This window comes from Coregonus lavaretus (assembly GCF_964263955.1).
Source record: "Coregonus lavaretus genome assembly, chromosome: 14".
Lineage (NCBI taxonomy): Eukaryota > Metazoa > Chordata > Actinopteri > Salmoniformes > Salmonidae > Coregonus > Coregonus lavaretus.
The window spans coordinates 17,893,272-17,913,041 of NC_140001.1; the positions used below are offsets into that span (position 1 = coordinate 17,893,272).

The 19,770-nt window shown below is 41.5% G+C and overlaps 1 pseudogene across 1 annotated transcript; it reads right to left on the bottom strand.

The window, feature by feature from the left end:
* Positions 1 to 11,721: 11,721 nt before the first annotated feature.
* On the bottom strand, positions 11,722 to 18,170 carry LOC311140923 (natterin-3-like; annotated as a pseudogene). Its single transcript has 5 exons — positions 18,152 to 18,170; positions 16,756 to 16,806; positions 15,963 to 16,382; positions 14,276 to 14,968; positions 11,722 to 11,734 (listed from the first exon to the last, which is right to left on the bottom strand). The product of its transcript is annotated as a natterin-3-like (transcript).
* Between the last annotated feature and the right edge of the window lie 1,600 nt (positions 18,171 to 19,770).

Genomic DNA, 19,770 nt, shown 5'->3' on the forward strand with positions numbered 1-19,770 from the left:
GACTATCATTAGACCATAGCATTAGAATATTGTCTCTCAGGTTAAAATCTATTGAAATAGATTTCTCAGAGAACAATGTCTGACATGACCTCTTGAGGCTCTAAAGGCATTGGGCCAACTCTCAAAGTCAATGGATAGGCCTTTAGACTTGGTATTCTATCATCAACTAACCATTACATTTTCCCTAGACTTACAGAATGCTATTTGTTTGGAGAGAGTTCAAATATGTATTTGTTTAACACATTTACAAGGCATCTAACCATACTAAATAATTGCAGTGTTGACCCATTGATAACAAAATTGCAAAAACCTCCACATCACATAACACATCACATCATACATCACATCATATAATCGCTGGGTCCAATACAGAGATGACTATCCCCCTCACGAGCGAAAAAAAAACATAGGCTACGCACTTTAGCCAATCTAAACATTTGCACAAATCACACAGGCTACAATTGCCTCAGGATTCAACTGCAAAACTACATGGAGAGCATATCAGCACCATGGACAGCCGCTCAGTGACCAGAGTACGCGACAGTGAACTGAATTTCTAAAAACATGTCGTAGGTATTCAATTATCATGATATCCAGATTGTCTCTCTTTCACTCTCATGACACATTTCACTTTCTATATCTGTCTCATTGGATCTCTTTATCTATCCAGTTTCATGATCCAAACTTCTGTCTTCAGTCTTCGCTCCCCTTTAGACCACGTCCATTTATTTAAAAAACGCTCATAGTCACCAAAATTTGAGAGATCCATGAAATACAACATTTTCTCAATATCCAATAAACAATATTAAGCATATAGGCTTTCATAATAGGCCTAAATTAACCAAGCCTACTTCAGGAGCACAAGCAATAGTCCAAATTAATTGTGTGTAATGTGTGTGAAAGCAAAGACACAAAACTACTTCAACAATAAACTACTCGCAGGATATAATCTTACCTCTATAAGTATTTGAATCGTCCCATGTCGCGTCCCCGGCGCCTCCGGTTCGCGCAGCCCTCGTTCTGGGCATTTGTGTGGCAGCCACGTGACGCTCAAAGGCAGCCGCGCCTGAAGGTGATTAATAGACTTTCAACGGAGATTAATGGAATTCTCATCAGGTACGCTACTCTTCAGAGCGCATATTTGTTTCGTACCTTTAACACTGAAAACCACAAAAGTGACTATCCCTGTGGATATTCTGCGGTAAAGCACGTATTTCCTTGGAAAAAACGTGTCGAATCTAAAAGAAACCAAACCCTTCAATTAAATTCCCATCACAATTCCCACGTTTATCTCCATCTGTCTTCACTTCGAAAAAGGGTTAAAAGGATGGGTCCTTGCAAGCACAATTTGAAGATTACTGAATTAGTCCTACAAGTTGCTTTGTTTATTTGGATGCTTATACAATAATGGTTATGCACAACTGAATTATTTCCCGCGCTCCCTAGTTAATTTTCTCCTTCCCGCTCTATTTGATCATGTAGCCTACATTTGATAGGGGAACGCTGAAGAATGATGCAAAACACATTACTCCAAATATCTTTATGCAAATAAAAAATCCTCGTTACATTTATTATGCAATGTTTGGCCTTTTCCAGCCAACAAATAATAAGAAGAAAAATGACTCCCCAAAATGAGAGAAAAAAGGTTGGGGATTGGTACAGCGGATACTACGTAATTTATTAAATTTTCCGCGCGCGTTGTCCTGTCCTGTCCCCTCTGTATTGCACCTGAGCAGGACAGCGGACCTCCACTCGCCCATTAATTTTCTGTGCTGATCTGACGAAATGTGTCCATGTGGCAAAGCAGCGGTGAGTAGTTTATCCTTGACGCCCTTTTGCTAAAGGGCATAGAGTTGACTTTCATGATAGAATAACCGTACATCTACTGTCATCGTTCTTGCCACACAAAGATATGGAGTAGGATGTAATTGATTAAAGCATCCTTGGTCGGTTTCCCTGAAGGATTGCCATGAGTTGACAGTTATTAGGACCACTGGATGAGTTGTTGGCTACAAAACTAGGACAGTGATCTTAGTAGAGTAGCCTACTGATAACATTTGATGGTATTTCTTAGAAGGAAATGCAACATTTACAAAAAATATATAAATGCCAAATCCCGTATGATTATTAATTTATCATTGTACTTTTCATAGAAACCCTTCAATATCTGTAATGATTTGAACTTTCTAATTATCTCAATAGCAGAGAAATCAGCAAACATTGCCATCATTAAGTCTGATCTTGACTATGCAATTAATCAAATTGTCAGCCTTGAGAAGCACTGAATTAGAATCATGGACTTATTTTCCACAAGTATTATCTAACATCTTTCTATAATGACCTCTTTCTGTCTCACACTGGCACGTGCACCCACACACACACACCCACGCGCACACACACACACACACACACACACACACACACACACACACACACACACACACACACACACACACACACACACACACACACACACACACACACACACACACACACACACACACACACACACACACACACACACACACACACACACACACACACACACACACACACACACACACACACACACACACATCCTTCAGTCCCCTTCTCCTCCACTATCTTCCAGCTCTTTGCCTGGCTCTGAAGTCCTGTTCCCCATTGCTACCACTTTGAGTACGGCCAAGAAAAGAAGATAGTTTGAGGGAAGCGAAAAAACTGATTTTATTGCATTAATTATTCAGATGTTAAAGGAGGCTGAGATTCCACTGTATTGTACAGACAAGGCTGTGTAATATTTATTAGTGGAGATGTGGTGCGATGATGGTTGGGTTATTTTCCCTCTTTTCCTGTTCTGGTTCGTCTTCCATTGAGGTGTGTTGGTGATGTATAACTGTATAGTGTCTGAGGCCTTGGTTTCAGCAATCTGATTCAACATGATAGAACAGTGTAGGCATGCAGGGACTGCAGATACTAAAATCTGGAGAACATGGTCCCTGTCAAATAAACAAATAAAATAAATACACTGCTTTGAGGGTCAGGTGTCAGGGCAAGCAGGCAACCCATCAAGGGGTCTGTGTTCAGAAGTTCTCAGCCATTTCCAGTCAATTATGCTTTTCTACTCCTGCCCTAATGAATTCAAACCCAACATGAAATAAAAAAACGAGTCTCTTGCTGTTCACTTGACTTCCTTTCCCTCCTTTGTCCTCTCCACCTCATCTGTCTGTACTTGCCAATAGCCCTCACTGTTCTGGTGTCTATCCACCCCATATCCCTCCCTCTCTCCCCCACCCCTCTCTCTTTCCCTTTATTTGATTTGATTGGATGTCTGATACTGTTGGCTGTGCTGTTCACAGTTCAATACCACAAACATGGCTCCAGTGTTAAGTCATCTACTTAGCACTGATTCAATCGGTAATGTCGTACATTAGGACACTTGTTGTCAAGGTCACCTAACAAGTTCAGTTGACAGATACCAACCCTGTCTACTATGTGGTTCACTAACTAACCGTCTCCTCTGAATTTAGTAGATACACAGTATAGGTTTCAATGGTTGTTCACTCAACCTATAATAGGAGTCTGGAATTGCTTGTGGAATGCTTATATGAAATGTAACTTCTATACAGAGTCAATTTGACAATTTTGACTTAAGCCTTTTTTCGAAGGTTGGTAAAACTGCTTATATTATTCAATGCAAACCATCGGTGTCACTATTTCTGAATGACTCTTTCTCAAACTATAATGTTTTCTTATTATTTTCTTTCTCTGCTGTCTATGAAAATGTGAGGTTCAAAAGAGCTCCCTTCATCTGGGTTTGTGTCATTCCAAAGCTCATATTTATGCATGACTGACTTAACTTACTAAACTGGCGAAGAAAGATAGAAAGGCATGAACAAGCTGGTGAATGCTTAATGTGGCTTGGTATAATGATACCCACCAACTGTTATTGTGCATCCTGTATCTCTCATTCTGACAAGGCCCCTGTTCCAAAGCACTGCTGTGTTTGTACAAGCATGGGCTCAATAAGAGTGTAATGTAGAACATGATTTTAAACCCAACGCATCTCTGAATTCTCTTACAAGAGACAACAAGAGCAACGGGCTTGCTACAGTAGAATAGCCCACAAACACAGCTGAAAGCAGGATGCTTCACTCCATCACCACCCTGTGCATCTGTGCTGCTGCACTTGAGGGTTATTTTCCATAATTATAGCAATAAACATTTATGCACAATCCATCATAATAGACAGAACCCTCTCCCTGCTGCAGCTATTGATTTGGGGAGCTGCAGTGCACCCGGGGCCCATAAAACTTTCCTTTGGGTAAGGACTGCCCATCCCACCTGATCACTCATACTGAATGACTGAATGAGAGGAGCTCCTGGGACTGGCAGATTGATACAGATTGATACAGCTGCTGAGGGGTCTATCTCAAACATCAACCAGTCAGAAGACGTCATTTGAATGTTAAGGATCTGATAGGAACTTTGCTGAAGTGGTGTACTGTGACTGTCTGAGAAAGATTGGTGTTTAAATAGTCCTATGTTTATATCCAATTAATTTTGGCATTTGGACAGAGCTGCATTTCACAGTTATTATGATGTTTTCTGACAGTTCTTCAGCACTCTTTACAGTCCATTAATAACAAGTCAAGATGAGTCCTTTTGCTTGTGGTGTCCAGCTTTGCCAAATCAGATGTTGACTAAGAAGCCCAATGCAGGCTCTAATGAATTGCAGCTTTCACATCCAGATATCCATGCATGAGGCATATGGAAAAATGACATATTGGAATATATTTAAATAAAATAGAAATATATTAAAATATATTGGGAAAATGTATTTATCAACTATATAAATAAGTAAAATACACACTCACACCTCACAACCTTCTCTACCCCGATGATAATGTTGAGTCTCTATTGACTTCTGGTACCTTAGCATTCCCAAAGTGCCATTTTGCATGTAAAAGTTGGATAATTGAGTTGTAGTTAATACATCTGCAGCTACTGAGGTATCGCCTACCTGTCACTTATATTATGAAAAATACTCTAAATAAATGAGGTGTTTATTTCGAAAAGACACTTGAACGTAGAACATACATGCTTTCCACCAGACACTGGGAGACAAATTCACCTTTCAGCAGTACAATAACCTAAAACATAAGATTAAATATACACATGAGTTGCTTACCAAGACTAAATGTAATGTCCCTAAGTGGCCTAGTTACAGTTTTGAGTTAAATCAGCTTGAAAATCTTTTGCAAGACTTGAAAATGGCTGTCTAGCAATGATCAACAACCAACTTGACAGAGCATGAAGAATTTTTAAAAGAATAATGTGCAAATATTGTACAATCCAGGTGTGCAAAGCTCTTAGAGACTTACCCAGAACGATTCACATCTGTAAACGCTGCCAAAGGTGATTCTATTGACTCAGGGGGTTGAATACTTATCTAATCAAGATATATTACTGTTTTATTTTTCATACATTTGCTACAAATGTTAGAATTCTTCTTCCACTTTGACATTACAGAGTATTTGTGTAGATCGTTGACAAAAAATGACAATTAAATCTATTTGAATCCCACTTTATAACACAACAAATGTGGAAAAAGTAAAGGGGTGTGAAGACTTTCTGAAGGCACTATAGGTTTTTGAAGAGAGAGGTCACATTGCATGGACAACCAGACCAATTGGCCTTAGTCATATACTCCTATCTGAAACCTGCCTGGGTCGATTTTACTGGCATATTGATGTATAGATTTGGGAAATATGTCATCATGCTGCATTACATTTTAGTCATTTAGTAGACACTTTTATCCAGACCAACTTCCAGGAGTGCCTTGCTCAAGAGCACATTGACAGATTTTTCAGCTAGTCGGCTCAGAGATTCAAACCAGCGACCTTTCGGTTACTGGCCCAACGCATTTAAGCGCTATTATACCTACCACCAATTGTATGTTTGTTATGTACATTTTCCTGATTGACTGAATCCATACAGATGTCAACTAGTGCTGTAGAAAGTTCAATATGAGAAGTTCAGTGACCAACACTGACCTGTTGGAAGTTCTTGGATATCTTTATCTTTTTGTTAACTTCAGGGGGATAGGTGTTAGTCCATTAAAGGTCAGGCTCCTGGCTAGACAGTGACTTTAGTGTGAAGGTTTCAGTACTGTGGGTGTGTAAGGCTTTAGTTGAATTCACCAAAAGTGCTGCGGGCGAGGAAATGTGATGTTAGAGGGATCCAGTGCATTAGCCTTAGTCGCGGCTCTCTACCAAACCTCATAGCTGCCCCCAAAACTCCAAACCCCAATGTTTATAAAATATATAGAGTTAGCCTCGAGTTACTGCCTCTGATGTCAGAATGCACGGGAGGCTACCACTTAGCGCCCCCTCCATGCGTCACCAATGGGTCTGGTTATGAGGATACAGAGTCTGGATTCATTCAAACATCTCTCAGCTCTTGAATATTAGAAAAACACCCTTACGTTTAGACAAAACAAAGTAAGAACCTGTCTTCTGCCTGTCTTTGGGGTTAAGTGTGGGGTGCTTTTTTCCTTCATTATTTTCGTTTGTTTCCAGTAATATTCTAGGTCTACATCTTCAGGACCACTCAACATGGTTTTCTGTTTTGGGTCAATGGTTTCAAGTCACTGACTGGAGTAAATTCAACACTGCAAGTGCACTGTCTCTGACTTCACCCTGAATGCCCCTGGAGAACTTAACTTCGAGCAGGACGATGACATTTGACCCTAACTTATTTAAAGAATACGTACTAACAAAGCAGCACTAAATACAGTGTTCATGTTGATTTGTATTTTTTTACTATATAATCGATTACATATTGTAAACAAGCTGGAGCAGCTACTCAGAAATGGACGAAACGCATGCTTTTGAAACACATGTACCATAACAGCCAGATGAACAAACACAGCTTTTGAATCCATGAGTTACATGCCGAGCTACATTACTCTAGTCAATCTACTATACCATCCATGTCCCAACTGATTACAAATACCCCAAACCCACTCAGAGCACATAACTAGGAACCAACAGGAGATAAATAATTAATCAAAATGTTTACGTTTGATGGTGCACTCCTCCAAGTTGTTCTACGACCCCACTTTGAGAGGAGGCTTTTTCAAAGAATTCAGGCCCGTATCCATTGAAGCACATGGGAAAGCATCCCAGGAGTAACCTTTCTTTGGAGAGGAGGAACTGGAAGGCTATTAAAGGATACAGAGCTTAAGAGCACCTGGCCTATAGTACACAGCCTCGATCGCCACTACATACAGTACCAGTCAAAAGTTTGAACACACCTACTCATTCAAGGGTTTTTCTTATTTTTACTATTTTCTACATTGTAGAATAATAGTGAAGACCTCAAAACTATGAAATAACACATATGGAATCATGTAGTAACCCAAAAAGGGTTTTCACCTAGCAGCCAACCAACCTGCTTGCAACTCCAATCCCCTCAATTCATTTAATTCATTCATCCATTCATTTATTCATTAGGACTAAGTCATGTTTTGCAGCGGGGTCAAATACTTATTTCCCTCATTAAAATGCAAATCAATTTATAACATTTTTGACATGCGTTTTTCTGGATTTTGTTGTTGTTATTCTGTCTCTCATTGTTCAAATAAACCTACCATTAAAATTATAGACTGATCATTTCTGTGTCAATGGGCAAACGTACAACATCAGCAGGGGATCAAATACTTTTTTCCCTCACTGTATGTGTGTGTGCTCGTTCGCAGGTGTGTGTGTGTGTGTGTGTGTGTGTGTGTGAGAGAGTTTGTTTGTGTTTATGTATTGAGCGGGACCAGAGGACTTGTGTGCTGCTATAGCCCCTTGCTTTAGCTACTGTCATGCAGTTCGCTAAATATTTTCATAAAGAAACTGATAAAACACAGGTGCTAAATCAAGGTGAAAAAATATAATAAAAAATCAAGGTGACTTACAAAGATGAGGACCAAGAGCAAGAGAGGGAGTGTGGTGAAGTAGTGTCCACAACTAAAGAATCATTGTGGAATCTGAAAACACACTTATCCCAAAAGCATGATGGCCTACGTGCACATGCTAAAAGAAAGGAACAAGGTGGGTAGATAACTAAGTGTGTCATTGTAGCAAAGTATGTATAAACTAAAAATCAGATCTCTTAAAGTTTCGTTCATTTTCGTTCTATTATCTATACAATGGCCATAATTGATTTTGGCCAAATAGGCCATATTCACACTTTCAAGGAGCTTTCCGTTTTGATTGGGTTATTTTGCCTAAAAACCTTTAGGCCTACGTATAGAAAAATAAAAAAACAACTCTGCATCTCTGCCCAGCCTGGCAAGAGAAGGGTTGTTTAGCATCCCAAGTGGCTCTGCAAGTGTGGAGAGGATATTCTCCGCTGGCCGGCTCTCCAGGCATCATCGCATGAGCCTGAAGCCACAGACTGGCCAAACTGGTGTTTCTAAAAATGAATTCTAAAAATGAATTCAAAGGCACTAATAAGTCATTTTTCGTTTTGAGCCCCACATTTTTTGCAAAAATGGCCTTGCCTGTTTTGCATGTTATTTTGGCATTAATACCTGTCACATATCAGTTTGCAAACAATGTAAAAAGATATATATATATATATATATATATATGTATGTATATAAATATCATTGAGTTAATAAAGCCGCATACAAACATGGTCTCTTTTTTGTTTTCTTGAGTAAGGCAGCTCCAAAATGCAGGTGTTTCAGCCTAGCTCAGTGCTTTCTGTGGTGGTGGGGCAAGCCAGCAGAAAATACAGAGCGTTGCTATGTGATTGGCTCAGTGTTCTGTCACTCATGGGGACACTACTCACTACCAAGTCTAAGGGTAGAACTTGAAAATTCAAGCCCCTTGCGTGCTGCCATAGAGTTATATTAGAAGTGCCCATCCAAGAAGGCTCAAGGTCATTGGCCACAGATAAATGATGTAAAATCACGTTATATCTACAGTAGCTTTGATTGGACTGACCACGTCAACATCATACTTTCAAAATCTTAGCTAGCAGTCATCATCATGAATCAAGTCGACAATCTACTGGCAAATCCTTTTTAATCCTTGTCATATGAAGAGAAAAAATAAAGATAAATTATAGATAAAACATATTGGTGCTCATCGGTCATTGGACATAAACATTACACAACAAGTTGGAAATCGCAAATTCAACAATGAGTGGTTTGGAAGGAATCGGTGACAGTGGCTAACTGCAAGCATTGCAAAGCAATCACTAGCCTGCTATTCCGTGGAGTGGCTGTGTGGTCCCTAATCTGGGACTAAGGGACTCTTTTCCACAGTTAAAATAATAAACATTCAACATTGGCCATGCTGTCAATGAAGCATGATTTGTGCCGCGCTCAAAACAACTGTTAACTCTGAACTGCGGAAACTTGACTTCAGTGAGTTCAAGACAACTGGGAAGTCGGGAATAAACGATCTCCGACTGGCAAAATACGTTTTGAACGGTCATCCAACTCGGAATTGTGTCATCCAACTCGAAACTCTTTCTCTTTCTTTGATGACAAACTTTGCCAACGAAGGACCGCCGCGCCACCTTCCTGTTCAAGTGAGCACAGCACAACAAGGTGAGTCCAAAAATGTATTGTATGCTGCTGCATAAATTATGTAATATGCCAGGGAGATATGTATACTGTAGCTAAGAAAGTAATACTAAGTGTATGTTGTGCAGTAAGATGTTAGTAGCCCATGTGCCTCACCCTAATAATTTGGTATATTTACCCCTCTTAATTTCGCCTACTGTTCTGACTTGGTTGTGCACATGTAGCCTATAACCTGTTTTAGAGAAATGTAATCATCGAATATTGTAAGAGCTTTCATTGTCTGCTTATATGCCCCCTTTATTTATCCTACGGTTCTGACTTGGTGTACAGGGAGAACACTGTAAGAACGGCCCATGTTCTGAATTCTGTCGCTGTACATTTCAAAAGTGCCAAACAAATAGTTATATTGACTACGTCCATCCTAGCTCGCTCATTAATGTCTTAATCGAAATTACGAATTGCCTCTTATCCGCTTGTCGTCCCCTTATGCCATAGTTTGTACATCTCATTTGTCATTAGAAACCACATTTGTTTAAGCAAGTCAGCCATATCAGCTATGTTTTTTTTAAAGGCAGTAAATGAGGCTGAATGAACTGTTTCGCTGCCAGACAAGGCTTCGCTGATAGCCAGGTGTAGCAGTGGTAAGATGTTGGGACTGCTGTTGGGACAGCTTTTTATAGGCCCTTACAGTTTGTGGGCACCATTTGTCACCGTTATAGTGCAATTAATGTATTGTTTAGTGTTGTGTTGTGTAGTGGCTTTGCTGGCATGCATCCCATTGTTTCTTTTTTGCCCCACCAAGATTTACATGCTAAAATCACCACTGCATTTAGCCTATTTGAAATGATGTTCGCTTCTTACATTCACCTTTTCATGTTTATTCAAATGCTTTTTATACAAATCAATATGGTTTGGTTTCAATACTTAAAAACCAATTGGTAGGTCCAGGTAGTCACAAAAATAGATGGGTGTTGGTTAAATTGTGATTTTAATGAATGGAGCAAACTGGAGCACTGCTCCGTGAGCCATGAGAGGGATTTCCAACCGCTCAACTCTGCTCACATACTTTGAGTGGGACACAGAGGGTGGTGTTGAGTGTGTGCAGTTTGCTTTCTGGTTACACAACTGTGATCCTTACTGACTACACAGTCAATCAAGACACACACACACATACACACACACACACACAGGTACACACACACACACACACACCCCCTTCATTCTTGCAGTACTGTGTAAGGGTTGGTGTGAAGTGTGACCCAGGTGCGGTGCAGGATAGACAGTAGGCAGTAGGCAGAGATGGTGAAACAAGGATCTTTACTGGTGGTCCCAAAACCAGGATACAAAATAACAGACTTATAATAAAGGAGGAGCAAATTGGTCTCCAAAAACAGGCTGACAGCAAACATATGAAATCTACGACTGAAAACAACAATGAAACAGGGAGAAAACTTCTCAAGTACCTGTACATACGTCTCGTGATCAGACACTGATTAGTACTGTTTGGCATCAAAAACTAGCAGAGAAAACAGAGCAAGGGAACACAGGGAAGTGAGGGCATAAATACACAGGTGACACCAATAGGATAATGATTAGTCCAGACTGTGAGTGAGGAGGTGCTTTAGATTGTCGGAGGATGACACCTAGTGGGTCGCTCCGGAACTGTGACCCCCTCCTGTAACAGTAATGGAGTGAGAATGGGGACCATCTTCAAGCTAAGTGAAATCCATGGGCACTTGGATCATTCAGAGCTACTGTTAGGGTTTCATTAAAACTAGCATGGCTTTATAAGTTATACAGTAATGAAGAAGTCTCATTAAAACTAGCATGGCTTTATAAGTTATACAGTAATGAAGAAGTCTCATTAAAACTAACATTCCTTTATAAGTTATACAGTAATGAAGAAGTCTCATGAAAACTAGCAGGGCTTTATAAGTTATACAGTAATGAAGAAGTCTCATTAAAATTAGCATGGCTTTATAAATTATACAGTAATGAAGAAGTCTCATTAAAACTAACATGGATTTATAAGTTATGAAGTAATGAAGAAGTCTGAAGAAGCCCTCTGCCTTGTCCCTGCCACCCTGCACACAAGTATATGGTCATCCAGCTGGAAGTGTTCACTCACCCATATTGGAGCCTTATCTGGCCTATCAGACCACACTACTAGTTGATGGACAGAGATTCACATAGAAAACATAAAGAGTGTTAGAGCAAGACTGGAGTCAATTCCAAAACAACTGAGTTCTTTGAGAAATTCTCTAATTTACATTCTGATCTTTTTATTCTAGAAAATACTAGAAGTATCCATTTCAAAAGGATTGAGAGTGTCCTATTATCAGGAATCATCTCAAATCTATAGTTCTGAGTTACTGTGGTAGCGTTATATCATACAAGCAGCTCACATCCGATTCACAGCATCATTCCCATTCCAACGGCTGCATAGACCAGCCCCAGCCCCCCCGACACAATCGATGAGGGGAGAGGATACAGAGTGATACAGAGCACACCTTGGCCATTATTCCACATGAGGGAGAATTACTGGAGCGTCTCATCTCAGCCATGAGAGAGAGAGGGAGAACAGAGGGCATGGGACATATTTTATTTATCTCACTGGTAAGTGCAGTCACAGTGGAGGGAGGAGGCAGCAGGTCCCCTACTCTAGATTAGAGGTTTTATACTGAGAGACTGGCCGCCACATTAATGACATCACAGTCCTCTCTACTGTACAGACCATCTCTAAGAAAGATAGCCGTCAATAACTGTCAATAGCAACACTGGGATGGGGGCAGCTGAATACACAGCTTTCATGTAGAACCCTGATCCATCTCTCTTCTCAGACACAGCATGGGGTCGCAGTAAGCAGTAACTGCTTATTGATACTGTAATAGAACAAGCGAAGACAGTCAGGTCTCTTTGGAGAGGATGCACACACACACACTTCCAAGCACACGCACACACACACACACACACACACAAGCACATGCACACACACACACACTTTCAAGCACACACGCACACACGCATGCGCACGCACATGCCCACATACACACACACACACACACACACACACACACACATACACTTCCAAGCACGCACGCACGCACACACACACACACACACACACACACACACACACACAAACACACACACACACACACACACACACAGGTCTACTCCTGTATTCTGAACGCCATTATCTGTTGCTGCCCCCTACTGTTCTATTATAGTAATGGCAATGGAGGCAAAATTATGATCTGTTATGAGACACTTTCCAAATGCGTTTTTTTTCAATCACTTTGGCACATTTTTCAGATGTGGTATATTTTCTAAACTCTAATTACAAAACTCTAAACTGATAACACTTGTAATGCCCCCTATCTTATGTTCAGAAAATTTGATTGTGCAAAAAACGTTTATTCATTCATTCACCATTTAATCCAATAGCAAAAAATACAAGATACACATTTCAAAACTGTTCTTTTTGAAGTGCTGAATAGAAAGAATAATAGATGGTAATATCATTTTCCATACAGTATTTCACTATAACTTGGCAATTTATTTTATATAATTTCTAGCCAATGGCAGATTGTGAGCATGTTGAGAAATACTGTATGTCAGTCTTACAGTTTCATAATCCTCATATAGTACACACTTAGGACAAATCATCAGAAATAGGAGTATTGTAGAGCAGTTGGCTACTGTAAAAACGTAGCACGGTAAAGTATGCCATTTCTGCCCATGCAACATTGTGCAAGATCACCTTTTTTAAGTGACTTGTCAACTGATACAGTATCTATTGTCTTTCTGCTTGAAATTCATCTGCTTACAGTGTATCAATGAAATTCAGATGAGTGGAATATATTGTTACATACAACCCATGTATTTCAGCAGTGCATTGGACACTACACTATAATGCCAAATAGTAGCACAAAGCACAAATACTATTTCCACTTTGTCCTATAGAAGCACACTGGCTGATGGAGAATGATGTAGTATTTACAGCCACATCCATATATGATTGTTTTTACCTTCCAACATAAATTGATGTCAAATTAATACATTTATGAGGTGCAAATATAGAAATGTACAGTGTTCAGCAGTTATCTAACTATATATGTTAACTAGGCACTACATAATTTTGGTTCAGTAGTTATCAGTTTTGAGCAGTTTGATTAAGTGATAGTTGATTGTGTTGTTAACAAATGACAAGAAAATCATATCAAAAGTAAAGTGAACATTGCATTTTGAAAAGCTGATACTTAGATTGAATATGTATCCAAATCGAATGAGTGATTTGGTGCAGTGAACAAGTGTGAATTTGTTGGTTGTACTCAGTCAATTGAAAATGTGCTTAGTTTTGAAACAAGCCATTTTGATGATTTATTTAGATTTTTGTTCTTAGAGTTGTGAAAATGTACCACATACTTGTGTAAAATGTGCTATTTGTGTCACATTAATCAGTGTTGGTATAACCTAGGGCAGGGTTCTTCAATTCCGGTCCTGGAGGGCCGAAACACTTCTGTTTTTTATTTCTACCTGGTAGTTAATTGCACTCACCTGGTGTCCCAGGTCTGAATTAGCCCCTGATTAGAAGGAGAGGATGAAAAACAGAGGTGTTTCGGCCCTCCAGGACCGGAATTGAAGAACCCTGACCTAGGGAGTACTGGATAATATTGATTGTGACATATACAGTAGACTGTATACTTATGAGTGTAGATGTATGTAGATTTAAATTTAGAGTTAGTTTGGATGATATTAGGCTTGGCGTCTACGACAGGCTCACAGCGGTCCACCATGGCCTGGATCTCTCCGATCTGAACCCCATCGTACACCCCAGAGATAGAGGTCCACTGGGTCTCTCCGTTGCCGTATGTATGGCTCAGCCTGGCTGTGAAGGGGATGTCTGCAGTGATCTTGCGGCCCTCCATGAGCACGGTACAGGAGTGGTTGGGTGGCTCCTTGAGCTCCACAGACAGAGTGGCTGAGGGCCTCCACCATGGTGGTGCCGCTGTTGAACTGTAGGGTCTTCTCCCCACTGAACTCCACCCCTCCGGAGCTAATCAGGGGGATCTTGGCTGTGATGCCGGCGGTGATGCCCAGCATAGTGGTATGTCTGATGTTCCAGGTGCTCTCCACCTCTGACATTTTGGAGATGGTCACTGTCTTCACAACAGTTTGGCACTCGTTGTTGGTGACACTGGAGAGGCGCATGGTCTCGGGGGGGTAGTGGAATATTTCCACCTCATCGATGCCGTACTTGACGTGGGAGATGTGCTGGCTGTAGTCGTCCCTGTTGATGGTCAGGACCTGGTAGCTCTTGTACCAGTACTCATCACCCTCCCAGGGCAGGAAGAAAGCCTTGAACTGAGGGACCACCTTCCCCAAGCCGTACTTGTTCTTACATTTACATTTACATTTTAGTCATTTAGCAGACGCTCTTATCCAGAGCGACTTACAGGAGCAATTAGGGTTAAGTGCCTTGCTCAAGGGCACATTTACGTCATTTAGCAGACGCTCTTATCCAGAGCGACTCACCAATTGGTGCGTTCACCCTATAACCAGTGGGATAATCACTTTACAATTTTTTTTTTTTTTTTTTTTTTTTTGGGGGGGGGGGGTAGAAGGATTATTTTATCCTATCCCAGGTATTCCTTAAAGAGGTGGGGTTTCAAATGTCTCCGGAAGGTGGTGAGTGACTCCGCTGTCCTGGCGTCGTGAGGGAGCTTGTTCCACCATTGGGGTGCCAGAGCAGCGAACAGTTTTGACTGGGCTGAGCGGGAACTATGCTTCCGCAGAGGAAGGGGAGCCAGCAGGCCAGAGGTGGATGAACGCAATGCCCTCGTTTGGGTGTAGGGACTGATCAGAGCCCGAAGGTACAGAGGTGCCGTTCCCCTCACTTCTCCATAGGCAAGCACCATGGTCTTGTAGCGGATGCGAGCTTCAACTGGAAGCCAGTGGAGTGTGCGGAGGAGGGGGGTGACGTGAGAGAACTTGGGAAGGTTGAACACCAGACGGGCTGCGGCATTCTGGATGAGTTGTAGGGGTTTAATGGCACAGGCAGGGAGGCCAGCCAACAGCGAGTTGCAGTAGTCCAGACGGGAGATGACAAGTGCCTGGATTAGGACCTGTGCCGCTTCCTGTGTAAGGCAGGGTCGTACTCTCCGAATGTTGTAGAGCATGAACCTGCAGGAGCGGGTCACCGCCTTGATGTTGGCGGAGAACGACAGGGTGTTGTCCAGGGTCACGCCTAGGCTCTTCGCACTCTGGGAGGAGGACACAGCGGAGTTGTCAACCGTGATGGCGAGATCATGGAACGGGCAGTCCTTCCCCGGGAGGAAGAGCAGCTCCGTCTTGCCAGGGTTCAGCTTGAGGTGGTGATCCGTCATCCTACGTAGATGTCCACTCCGGAGCACGTTCTGACTGAGTCTTTGGGCACCGAGCGAGTCCTCTTTCCACTCCACAAACTCAAAGTTGTCACTGTTGGTCAGAATCTCGAACTCTGGGGTGTAGTACTTTCTGTCACCGTATGGGTATTGGCAGTAAGGCCCCTTGATAGGAGTGTAGAAGCCGGCTTCGCAGTTGTATTTGCAGATATAGTCTGTGCGTTCTGTGTAGCCGTTGTAGATGCCCTCAGCTGCAGTGGGGAGAGAACCATTCCAGCTCAGCCACTGCAGGTTGACATTGTCCCCGAACATGAATGGAGCAGACTTCTGTTCGTCCTCAAACTCAGGAGGGGTCAGTGGGCCCTGGACTGGACCTATACTGTCCAGTGGGGGGACCCTACCTTCCAGTACTGGGTTCAAGAGGGACACTAGAAGACAGAATAACACAGTGTCTCAATATGCACCTATTCTTGTTTTTTTACATTTAAATTATTTTAGCAGATGCTCTTATCCAGAGCGACTTACAGGAGCAATTAGGGTTAAGTGCCTTGCTCAAGGGCACATCCACAGATTTTTCACCTAGTCGGCTCGGGGGATTAGAACCAGCGACCTTCCGGTTACTGGCACAACGCTCTTAACCACTAAGCTACCTGCCGCCCCAGGTTGTTGTGATGAAACAACTGACATTGAATTACCTTTTGAATGTTTTCTGTTCTCCTTTCTAAGAGGTCAAAGGCAGGGATTGACTGAATAAAAGGAGTATATCAAATTAGAGAAGTATACAAATGTATTTTAATTTACCCTTCCTTCTCAGGGAGCTCTTCCTCACTATGTCCCGGACTATAGTTATAACTATAGTGTTACACAAATTCACATTAAATCAACATGACATTGCAGTCAAGCCCCAGTTCCTCATTGTTTCTGCCAGTTTTGATGTAGGCTCCATTGAACAGCAACATACTGTATAATTTCAGATTCTGAAATAGTGCCCTAAATGCACACATAGATGAGCCAATGCACGCACCCTTACAGTGTTCCCCTCGTGAGCAGTGAACCTGTTGGTTCTCCGGGCTTATATAGCTCCTTTATGACACTCTTATATTACAACACTCTAACGCTCTCAGAGCTGTCATGGACTGGCATGGTAGAAGAAAGAGGAGGAATGTGGATAAGATGTCACTCACTCTTCTTTACATTCTTATTATTGTTTCATTATTATAATCATCTGAAATGTAAGCCAGTCTTTCTCTCTCTTGTATGCGTTCTCTCTCTGTGTCTCTCTCTCTCTGTCTCTCTCCCTTTGTCTCTCTGACTCTCTCGTCCTTGACAGTCAGCATCACACTATGACAAAATAATGCACGTTGGACATAGTTCAGATACTTTACAGTCTTTTTGTAGAAGCTTTGAAAGAAAAATTGCCCTGTCATCTCATTCATCCCATCCTCTTACCAGAAGATACATTGAAGATAAGATGAGGATTATTAACCTGATTAAGCAAACAGAGTGATAACAGAGATAAAAAGCTTCTAGAACAGAGCGGACTGTCCTGAAATATCAGACAGCCTTAACTCAGTGACCTTACCTTTCCTCAAAAGTTGGCTCCTGTCCTGTCAAATGATACACAGACACAGCACAAACATGGCCTTTCCTTCATTTGGAAGCACAATTTAGTTGTGAGCATAATAGCATGATTTAATTCAATAGATCTTTATTGTCCCAGAAGAGCAATTCATGTGTAATTGATATACAGTTAAATGGGTCAACAAGTGGGGTGATAATGAATGATCAAAGACAGATTCTATCAGTGTAAAGACCTTTACACTGTCTGTCCTATTTCATTATCTGCAGAGGAACATTGAGTCTTTTCAATCTACCATGATAAAGGAATTGATAATAGCTATCTGTTCAAGGACATAGAGATGGCCTTGACACTTGTGATCATCAGTAGATTTTGTCAGTCAGAACAATTCCATGTTTTTGGCCTTCATCCTGACAGGGACAACAATATTCTCTCTGTGTTGCTGCGAGTTAATAGTTATTGTGATAATGGTGATAGTCTCTGAAATAATCGATAACGGGGGACTCTAAAGGATATTACCACATTGTTCTTTGTCTTTGCTTACCAAGAACAACCTCACTTGCATCACAATACCAAAGCCTTTCTTATGCAATTAGTTTTTGTTCTTTGACATTGTACGTGATTCCAGGTAGATCATGTCCAGTGATATATAAGCTCATATTTACTGCTGTAATGGGGTAGAAAGGTATCATCTCAACCTATGATTATGTAAATGAACACACTGAGCCCAGTGCATTACTTACACAACCACTGCAAGAGCACCAAAACTACATGGTCAAATTATCATCATCGGCAATCACTCGAGTTGAGTATGATTGTCCTCAATGGGGTCTTCTATTTGTGGGTATTCAGATGGCTGTAGAGGCCGATCCGGGAGACACATATTTTGGTGCAGTGTGGACAGGGGTGAGTGGTGGTTGGGCCTTCCTGGTGTTGTCTCTCCTTGTGTAGCTGCCCCTTGTCCTCTGTGGCAGGGTGTTGACCAGCTCCCTCTTGAATGTTTTTTTCTCTAGTTGTATCTGTTTAGTGCAGTGTCCTTCACTTTACTTTTTTAATCACTAAAACAATAAGCACTGTACACCAAAAGTAATGGGGAGGAAGCAGCAGCAGGGGACTCTTATTCAGTAAGAGTACTAGGCCAATGGGCATGGGGCCACTCACTGTAGCGCTGGCTGCTTTATTGGGGGCAATTATCCTGCAGGAAGGTTTAAAACGCTGCAGGGGCTGCAGATCACGCCACTGGAGGTGGAACCTGTCAAGGTAAAACAGCTTCTTTACATCAACCTATGTGTATAAAATGTTATATTACTGTTAGCTCTGTGCTGAATACTAATATCATGATTTACTGTATTGTGCATCTGATTCATGGAACATAAAACAATCCATCTCATTTCGAATGTTAGATTTTTTACTAAGCTGGAGAGGCAGTTTTTTTGTGATTTCAGAACTCTTTAGTAAATGATAGGCAAGCCCTACAAATGGTCATCTTAATGTATTCAGTCCATCAGCAATACTCCAGCCACCCTAGTCTCCAGCCACCCTAGTCATAGACTGTTCTCTCTGCTACCGCACGGCAAGCGGTACCGGAGTGCCAAGTCTAGGTCCAAAAGACTTCTCAACAGCTTCTACCCCCAAGCCATAAGACTCCTGAACAGCTAATCATGGCTACCCGGACTATTTGCACTGCCCCCCCCACCCCATCCTTTTTACGCTGCTGCTACTCTGTTAATTATTTATGCATAGTCACTTTAACTCTACCCACATGTACATATTACTTCAACTACCTCAACTAGCCGGTGCCCCCGCACATTGACTCTGCAACGGTACCCCCCTGTATATATAGCCTCCCTACTGTCACTTTATTTTACTTCTGCTCTTTTTTCTCTCAACACTTTTTTTGTTGTTGTTTTATTTTTACTTTTTTTGTAAAAAATAAATGCACTGTTGGTTAAGGGCTGTAAGTAAGCATTTCACTGTGATGTCTGCACCTGTTGTATTCGGCGCATGTGACCAATAAAATTTGATTTGATTTGATTTGATATGCAAGGAAGTGTCTGAAATACTGTAGATGGGGAACGCATGGGTATTTATGTGGTTATGCCAGCAACAAGGAACACTGACCATTTTCCAGATTGAAGGTGGTGAATCTAAAAAATGCACAGTGTAGCACTCTGCTAATGTCAGTTCAGATAGGTAAGCTGATGTGTGTGTGTGTGTGTGTGTGTTTGTGTGTTCCT